The sequence below is a fragment of the Oncorhynchus mykiss genome, chromosome 5 (assembly GCF_013265735.2).
Source record: "Oncorhynchus mykiss isolate Arlee chromosome 5, USDA_OmykA_1.1, whole genome shotgun sequence".
In the NCBI taxonomy this organism is placed as follows: Eukaryota; Metazoa; Chordata; class Actinopteri; order Salmoniformes; family Salmonidae; genus Oncorhynchus; species Oncorhynchus mykiss.
In genome coordinates, this window is record NC_048569.1 from 59759405 (window position 1) to 59769753 (window position 10349).

Sequence of the window (10349 nt, forward strand, 5' to 3'; positions counted from 1 at the left end):
GAGATGGTTGTCCTTCTGGAAGGTTCTTCCATCTCCACAGAGGAACTCTGGAGCTCTGTCAGAGTGACCATCGGGTTCTTGGTCACCTCACTGACCCAAGGCCCTTCTCCCCCGATTGCTCAGTTTGGCCCGGCAGCTAACTCTAGGAAGAGTCTTGGTGGTTCCAAACTTCTTCCATTTAAGAATGATGGAGGCCAATGTGTTCTTGGGAACCTTTAATGTTGTAGACATTTTTTGGTACCCTCCCCCAGATCTGTGCCTCAACACAATCCTGTCTTGGAGCTCTACGGACAATTTCTTCGACCTCATGACGTGGTTTTTGCTCTGACATGTACTGTCAACTGTGGGACCTTATGTAGACAGGTGTGTGCCTTTCCAAATCATGTTCAATCAATTTACCACAGGTGGACTCCAATCAAGTTGTAGTAACAGCTCAAGGATGGTCAATGGAAACAGCATGCACCTGTGCTCCCGGTGTCGCGCAGCAGTCTAAGGCACTGCATCTCAGTGCTTGAGGTGTTACTACAGACACCCTGGTTCGAATCCAGGCTGTATCACAACCGGTCTTGATTGGGACTCCCATAGGGTGGCACACATTTGTCCCAGCGTCGTCTGGGTTTGGCCGGTGTAGGCCGTCATTGTAAATAAGAATTTGTTCTTAACTGACTTGCCTATTTTAGTTCAGCTCATTCTGTTTGTGCCTTTGTGAGGTGTTGTTCATTTTGACTCGATTAAGCCTTTTCCTAGCTTGTTTGTGAGAAGCAGTTATAGCTTTCAGTCCTAGTTTTGATTCACCTGCCTATTTGCCTACCTGTGTATGACCATTGCCTGCCGGGGACCACGATTCCTGCCTTCTGCGACGGCAAAATAAACACCTTTTTCTCCCTGAGTATTAATTACAATTCTTATGTAAATAAGGTATTTCTGTTTTTTATCAATTTGCACACACACACACTTTTTGCTTTGTCATTATGGGGTAGTGTGTGTGTGTGGACTGAAGAGGGAAAAAAATATTTCATACATTTTAAATAAGGCTGTAACAAAAAGGGGATGGACGCAATGGATAAGAGCGTCTGATAAATGACAAATGTAAATACATAAGGATATATGGTACACATAATCTCAAAAAAACTGTTCAATTGAGTACAAGCTAACTGAATGAACAACAAAGACTGAATGCAATATGACTTTATTGTGCGCTGCTAAGAGGCTTCAAGGTAAAAAGGTGAATGACATTCCGCACATGGCTAACAGGAAAGAGAAGAAACAAGACACTATGCTGCTGATACTGTAATGATCTGGCTAGATCATAAAGGAACAATTGTCCAGACAGAGGATTGAATTTACGAATTTACGGTTTATTAACCCAACTTGACACTAGAGTTCGACTGTTAATGGCCGATTAATTAGGGCCGATCTCAAGTTTTCATAACAATCGGAAATCGGTATTTTGGGCCGGTTTTGCAGATTTTTTTTTTTTACACCTTTATTTAATCTTTATTTAACTAGGCAAGTCAATGACGGCCTAGGAACGAGGCAGAACGACTGATTTTTACCTTGTCAGCTCGGGGGATCGAATCTTGCAACCTTACAGTTAACTCGTCCAACGCTCTAACCACCTGCCTCACGAGGAGCCTGCCTGTTACACGAATGCAGTAAGCCAGGGTAAGTTGCTAGCTAGCATTAAACTTATCTTATAAAAAACAATCAATCAACGACTGTCGTTGCTCCAATGTGTACTTAACCATAAACATCAATGCCTTTCTTAAAATCAATACACAAGTATATATATTTTTAAACCTGCATATTTAGCTCAAAGAAATCCAGGTTAGCAGGCAATATTAACCAGGTGAAATTGTGTCACTTCTCTTGCGTTTATTGCACGCAGTCAGGGTATATGCAACAGTTTGGGCCGCCTAGCTCTTTGCAAACTAATTTGCCAAAATGTTACGTAATTATAACATAACATAACATTGAAGGTTGTGCAATGTAACAGGAATATTTAGACTCATGGATGCCACCCGTTAGATAAAATACGGAACGGAATAAACGTTTTGTTTTCGAGGTGATAGTTTCCGGATTTGACCTAAGGCTCGTATTTCTGTGTGTTTATTATACTTAAGTCTATGATTTGATATTTGATAGAGAAGTCTGACTGAGGGGAGTATGGTATATGGTTTAGAGAGAAATAGTCGACGCGTTATAATTACTGTAATAACTTGCGGCTGAATTTGAAAGGGGTTCCTTCGTTATTTAACGTTCATGCCTTCCATAGAGAATGTCTTGATCTACTTCAAATAAGGACTGTGTTTCGTGCAGGCTTAAACCGCCTCGGCGTTTTGATACCCGTGTAAATCTCACTAGGATAAGGTAACGTTTGTCAAAATATTTTCATAAATCCACTCTACAAAAATAATGATCTTCTCTTATATTTAGCCAATATTGATCAGAGTTACCTTGTCCTATGGATATCTACACAGTTATACAATTGGCAAGGTGGTGTAAGCCTACACGAAACACAGACCTTATTTGAAGTGAATCTAAAAATATCCTATGGAATAAATGAATGAAGGAACCGCTTTTCAGATTTTGCTAGAAGGTGTCATGGGAATTATGACTAGCACTTTGGGAGTCAATTCTTACCATGTCCATTATTAAAATAGGATTTCCTGCATATAGAAATTACAGTTTTGTTTTCAACATTCATCACAGGTAACTTAAACTCTATTTTTATTCAAACAGTTGAGAGTATTTGTCTCCTAAGCAGACTCTTCAGTATCATTGTCACTTCAGAGATATGTGTGTGTGTTTTACAGATGGCAGAGAAAAGCAGAGCACCAGTGTGGGACTATTACATGGAATTGGCACCAGGGAAAGCAAGGTGTCTTATTTGTGATAAAGATGTAAGCATGGGGTCAGCAACGGCTAAATCAAAAAATACCACCAACCTGTGGAATCACCTTAAGAACACCCATCCAAAAGCCCATATGTATTATATTAAGTTAAAATAAAAGTGTTCATTGTTCATTCAGTAATGTTGCAATTGTCATTATTATTATTAAAAATCATAATCGGTCGACCTCTACTTGACACAGGCTACTGTTTGGCCGTAGCCCAAGCCAAATAAATGAAAGATACCCAATAAAACAACAGTCACCTTCTCTTGTGAAGGCCAGACTTAAGAGAGAGAACAACGGCTAAACCTGGTCTTAACTTTCAATGCTCCATCCCCCTGCCTACATCCCCCTCAAATAAAAAATGGTAGACCTCCAAGTCTGATTCATCCTTGGGAACTATTTCCAAACGCCTGAAGGTACCACGTTCATCTGTACAAACAATAGTATGCAAGTATAAACACCATGGGACCATGCAGCCGTCATACCGCTCTGTCTCCTAGAGATGAATGTACTTTGGTGCGAAAAGTGCAAATCAATCCCAGAACAACAGCAACGGACCTTGTAAATAATGCTGGAGGAAACAGGTACAAAAGTATCTATATCCACAGTAAAACGAGTGCTATATCGATATAATGTGAAAGGCCGCTCGGGAAGGAAGAAGCCACTGCTCAAAAACCGCCATAAAAAAGCCAGACTACGGTTTGCAACTGCACATGGGGACAAAGATCGTACTTCTTGGAGAAATGTCCACTGGTCTGATGAAACAAAAATAGAACTGTTTGGCCATAATGACCATCGTTATGTTTGGAGGAAAAGGGGGATGCTTGCAAGCTGAAGAACACCATTCTAACTATGAAGCATGGGGTGGCAGCATCATGTTGTGGGGTTGCTTTGCTGCAGGAGGGACTGGTGCACTTCACAAAATAGATGGCATCACAAGGGAACAAAATTATGTGGATATATTGAATCAGTCAGGAAGTTAAAGCTTGGTCACAAATGGGTCTTCCAAATGGACATTGACCCCCAAGCAAGTTGTGGCAAAATGGCTTAAGGACAACCAAGTCAATGTATTGGAGTGGCCATCACAAAGCCTTGACCTCAATCCTATAGAAAATTGAGGCAGCACTGAAAAAGCGTGCGTGAGCAAGGACGCCTACAAACCTGACTCAGTTACACCAGCTCTGTCAGGAGAAATGGGCTGAAATTCACCCAACTTATTGTGGGAAGCTTGCAGAAGGCTACCCAAAACGTTTGACCCAAGTTAAACAATTTAAAGGAAATGCTATCAAATACTAATTGAGTGTATGTTAACTTATGACCCACTGGGAATGTGATGAAAGAAATTGTAAGCTGAAATAAATCATTCTCTCTACTATTATTCTGACATTTCACATTCTTTAAAATAAAGTGGTGATCTTAACTGACCTAAGACAGGGCATTTTTACTAGGACTAGATGTCAGGAATTGTGATAAAGTGAGTTTAATCGTATTTTGCTATGGTGTATGTAAACTTCAGACTTTCAGACAACTGTATGTATGGCTCATTTAAATGGTAAACAAGACTCGTCTGTCTTGGTTATCATTGGCAAGTGCATGGTAAGCAGAAAATATCCCCCTCCATCAAAGCAATTTAGGATCAACTCCTGTGGAATCAATGACACAAACACATATTTCACAGTACCAGAAATACAATTTGTACATAAATTATATACGGAAAGTCTCTATGACTTACAGTTCCTGGCGTGGACATAGGTTCCTGTGAACCTGATGTCACACCTCACTATCAAATCAAATGTATTTATAAAGCCCTTCTTACATCAGCTGATGTCACAAAGTTCTGTACAGAAACCCAGCCTAAAACCCCAAACAGCAAGCAATGCAGGGGTAGAAGCACAGTGGCTAGGAAAAACTCTCTAGACAGGCTAGAACCTAGGAAGAAACCTAGAGAGGAACCAGGCTATGAGGGGTGGCCAGTCCTCTTCTGGCTGTGCTGGGTGGAGATTATAACAGAACATGTTCAAGATGTTCAAATGTTCATAGACTATGTTGTTTGAGAAATCCGACTCCTGCACCGGGTATGACATCATGAGGCAAGATAGGACAATGACATGTTGCTAGTTTGGCAATAGATTTTAGGAAAATGAAAAAAATAATATTGTTTCCACTTGCAGTCAACGTTGTCATTGTAGGTGTCATAGCACCAAACACATGTAAAAACCAGATGTGATGAAAAACACAAACTGATTGATTGGTTGGCTGATCGATCGACTAAACTATCAGAGATTGTGTGTGTGTGCAGTGCAAGCCAAGCGTCTGCAGACTCTTGGGTCACAGCTGGTGTCCTGACAGAAGCTGGCCTTGTGTCCCTCTGCCACCTTCCTGTCTGTGATGACATCCAGCAGGTCATAGTTACTGAAGGCCTCCATGCTGTGGTAATGCTGGTGGCAGCTGTTCCATTAACACTGGTGTCTGGGTTTGACTGGAAGGAAGTCAGCTGTCCCCTGGTTCTTCACCCTTCTGGGGAAACCTCAGTCCTGTAGTCTCTGACACCTGGTCGATATGTTGACCTCAAAATAATGTACTTTACATAATGACTAAGACCAGGAGTTTCTCCTGACAGTGTGACCTGACCATAACTTTCTTGGTCAGAAAAAAATCCTGGCCCCAATTATGACTGATAAGTGCATGGAAAGTCATTTGAATTATCATTAATGACAACTTAATAACAACATCATAACAAGTTAGTATTTGTTCACCTATTATGCTTTAGAATACACTGAGGAGGAGTGTACTTTTGACTTTCATTTGGAGTTTATTTTACTTGGTAGAGCAGCGAGAGAAAATCTAGGTCGGATGCCAGGCTGTTTGGCGCTCCATTATTATACTATTACTTCTGAGCCGGCCAACGCCAAACAAGTCTGGTCCAAACAACCAGTCTGATTTCTACCTAATCAATTAAATAACTGTAGATGTCATTTGTGAGATAATACATAGATGACGTCAAGGTAAATGTTTTAGCGCAATTGATCTTACACGGATATGCATAATCAATCATAAAACATGAACTCCTACCATGACAGACCGTTTTCCTCTCCAGCACATCTCAGGGCATATATCTATACAAGTTGGATATAATAGGCAGCTTGGATATAGTAGGGCCCAGGAACAAGGTCTGGGAGACCAGAGAAGAGAAATCACAAGCCATCCATGTTAGTTGTATGATTTCCAAGGAAGTGTGAGAGTTTTATAAATTGTTTGTAATATACTGTACTTTTATATGGATGTAAAAAATAATGCAAAGCAAATACTCTATAAGGTACATTGTCACATCACCATCTACTTTACCGTTCTGAAATAATCTGATGCCAAAGCCTGTTCTCGGTGGATGACGCACAGGTGCTGTGCTTCTCCCGCATAACGGGTACATGTTATAGAAAACTGCATTTTGGTGTTTTTTGTTTGGATCGGTGGGATCATCAGCTGTCATATTATTACTTTCAATCGTTCTTGGTTGCTGGGGCTGCGAGCGAGTCCACGCCATTGTCAGAAAGCGCACTCAATTTGATTCTGGAGCTGAAATGCGTCTGGATGACAAAAATGGAATCAGAGGCTTGGGCAGTGCCCTGGGCGCGTTGTCTAGTGTTTGCATCATCGGCATTAATCATGTACCCAGATGTGGGTACCTGGGTTGATGCTTATTGCTTCTGGTCTCTCGTGTCGTGCCTGGTTTGTGCCGCGAACATGCTTAATCTCCTCGCTCTGGCGACGCAAAAACTTATCGTCGAACCGGCAGGCTGACATCATCCCGCGCAGGGTTTCGTCCTCCCCTCGGGATCCCACTGCCTGAGAACTCCTGGAGAGCCCCGAGACCGGTACCGTTGGAAGTAGAGCCGGTGCCTCCTTGGGGAGGCAGACACGCTCCTGGGTATCCCGCCACCGGCTACGTGTCCCTCGGGGATGTTTCTGGCTGAGCTCGTGCATTGGCAGCCAATGGCGAAGATGTATCGACCAATATCTGAGCCCAGAACCAAGACGTCTGACTCACTGTTCAGCATATGTTGGGTTTCGATCGAATGCTCTCCTCCAGATTCAATGTTCTAGTTATATTGAGCAGGGTTATCCAACCCTGTTCCTGGAGAGATACCCTCCCGTAGGTTTTCCTTTCAACCCCAGTTGTAACTAACCTGATTCAGTTTATCAACCAGCTAATTATTAGAATCAAGTGCGCTAGATTAGTGTTGGAGCGAAAACTTCTGTCACAAGTGACTAATCGTCATCATAAGCAATACGTTTTATACGTGGATTAAATATAAAAACATTCATAATACTTGAGCAGAAAATGTGTCATCGTAGGAGCTATTTGCATCATGAAAATAAGCACACAGGCAGGTGGCGCGCGCAGCGGCCGCATGGCTCTGTGAGATCCATTCACACGGTGTATTTGAACGGTAAATGCCACACGGTAAAATCACACAGTGGGCTTTTTTTGTGTTAACTCACACTACTTCTCTGAAATACTGTAGTGCATAGTTCTGAGTTCTGTTTCTCTATGACTCTCTGTAATCTAGTAACTTGATTACCACCACAAAAACCTTGCCACATGATGGCAGTGGAACTCTAGGGAAGGTAGCCTGTTAATTTACTGAGTGGAAAAAACGTAGTGCACTTGACTTGGTTAAGACTACAAAATGCCTGCCATAGGACCTGTGGTCAAATTTACCCCTGTGCTGTTCTGTACAAGGTAGCAGTCATAGAGTTAGACAGAGGACTCCAGATGGATAAAACTTGTTTGGGCATGGACATTGATTGTCACTGAAGGATTCAACTGGGTGGGACTTCCTATTGGTTGAGGAAGAATCACATGATTCCATCCGGTCATCAGGAGGGATCTGCCAATTAATTGTATTCATGAGCAAACACTAGGTATGCATCCTTTCAGTTTGTTTGCCAACTCGTACATGAAGTAGAAAAAAATGTACTACTTCAAAATGGAGATTGCCTCAATGGCGCCATCCATGTGATCACAGAGCCCTAATGGGACACATGAATATGATATCTGTATACACTTAATTTACTTCAAGAGCACCATGATAGATGACAAGGTTGACATCTAAATGAGGGTTGATTTTATAACCATAACATCTGCAGTGAAGAACAAACATGCAATACTTTTTGACAGTATTACCCATACATTAATTATATAGTTACATAAGGCCGTGAAACTGATCTGTATCTCACTTAATGGTTTATGATGATTGGACATAATCATTATGGAAGTGTTGGCTGCTGTCAAACAGCGTGAACTTTTCCTTCCTCAGAGATGTGATACCTAACAGGTCAGATTTGTTACGGTCCTGGTCAGATATGTTACATGAAGCCTTCACGTCAGATCTGTTACAGTGCAGGAGTCTTAGAATAGTCTGCAACTGAAGAGATCTAATTATCCCTGTCCGATGGCAGTATACAGTAGAGTACGAATGCCTGTATGTTATGAATAGTATGATCAAAAGATTATGTAAGCTATTGCATATACTGTGCATAAAATGTCTCCACGACCACTTCTGTGGTATACCATTATAACATATACATTGGATTTAATAGAGTAAATATACAGCTCAGTTCTGTGCCAATGCAACTTAGATGCAACAGTTGTCCAGCCATTATATGTTGCAAGGTGACAGAGGATAGGGACAGTAGGTTTCTGTGGGAAGGCACAAGGTTTATTGTGCGTCATTCTGTTTCCACTCATTATATGCGTGATTGAGAGGGTGTAGAGTGGCTTCATAAGAGCCCGTGATTGAGAGAGCAGGTCTCGCCGTTCCCCTGCTTTGTCCCCCTCTGATGCATTGTGTACTTTTGCTGGAAGAGAAGCAAGGTTGGCTGCAACCTGGTCTCAGAGCATTTCATATATTTCTGTACGTAAATCTGGGACACTCCATCTAATATGATATGTTACGTTTGGCATGGTATGTACTGTAATAATTTGTGGATGTCCAATACCCTTTTTGTATATGTTAAGAATTACAATTTGTATTATATGTTACGAATTCTGGCTAGGTGGCTAACGTTAGCTAGGCTCAGGGTTAAATTTAGGAGTTAGTTTAAAGGGTTAAGGTTCGCTAAAAGGACTAGGAGAAGGGTTAGCTAACATGCTCAGTAGTTGCAAAGTAGCTATAAAGTAGTTAAAAAGTTGCTAAAATGCTGAAGTTGTCCGTGATGAGATTTGGACTCGCAACCTTTGGGTTGCTAGACATTCGTGTTACACGCCCACCTTCCCACCCTGACCATTTCATTTTTGCCTTAAGTAACCATTTGTCTTATGTAACTATACCAAACGTAACATATCATACCAATTTGAGTTTCCCGGATTTACATGTTTAGTCTGAGACAAGGCTGAGGGTAGGGAGCAGCCTGTCAGTCAGAAGGGTAGCTATGGGCAACAGGCCAGTCATGCTGTGGATTCGAGGGTGGGGGTGTCCATATTTATACAAGTACAATATGTCCTCCCCTGACAATGCAGGAATCCCTGCTAAATATAAACACTCCGCCTGTCTATGTCCACAAGCACTCAGAGCCTTTTAGCAATGTGTATTTGAGGGCCTGTCTTCCAGAGGGCAACCATTACAAGGTTAGCTGGATGCGTTAACTGGATGTGTGTCAACGGCTGGTTACTATATCAGTCTCCTACAGGTTCCTCACAGCCCTTCCCCTGTCAACAGGTTTTATTTATTTAAGGTCAATGGGGCACAGGTCACAGCTAGCATTGCAGGTAGAACTCTGGAAAGTCACTATGTAGTTGCTATGAGAAACCATACTATTGCCGTGTTATTACCACTTTGTGTTGTAAAGTGCTAAGCTACCATAAATGATTGTATATTTCAAATAATTTCTTCACATTTTTGATCAGTTTAATTATTTCCATGTTTTATGTTCATTGCACCAGCTAATATTCTGTGTAAACAACCCCCCTTGTCATCTGTAAACCAGATTTGTACATTTATTTCAAACAAGGTGGAGTTGTAGCATTTTGTTCAGAAACATTTTTGGTACTTCACTGTGTTATGGCAATGACTGTTATAATCATTGACAAGTTCAGTAGCTATAAATTAAGATCAGTCCTTACATGAATACAATCATTTGTTCCAAAGGCGCCTTAACAGATAAGAGAAAGACTGTAGACAAGGCACAACACTCAGAGAGGAGCACCATCGGTCAGGCAGTGACATAATTATTAAAACCAAATAATATCTGTGATGTTGCTTCAATAGCCTACCCATGCCAAACATTACACTAGTATATTACCAAAAGAAAACAGATCAACACTCCGTTTCAACCCTAGGACAGCGAGGGGATCCTTGTAACTGTAGACTGCCAGGAATCTAGTCAGAAGTTTACATACACTTCAGTTGGAGTCATTAAAACTCGTTTTTCAACCACTCCACAAATTTCTTG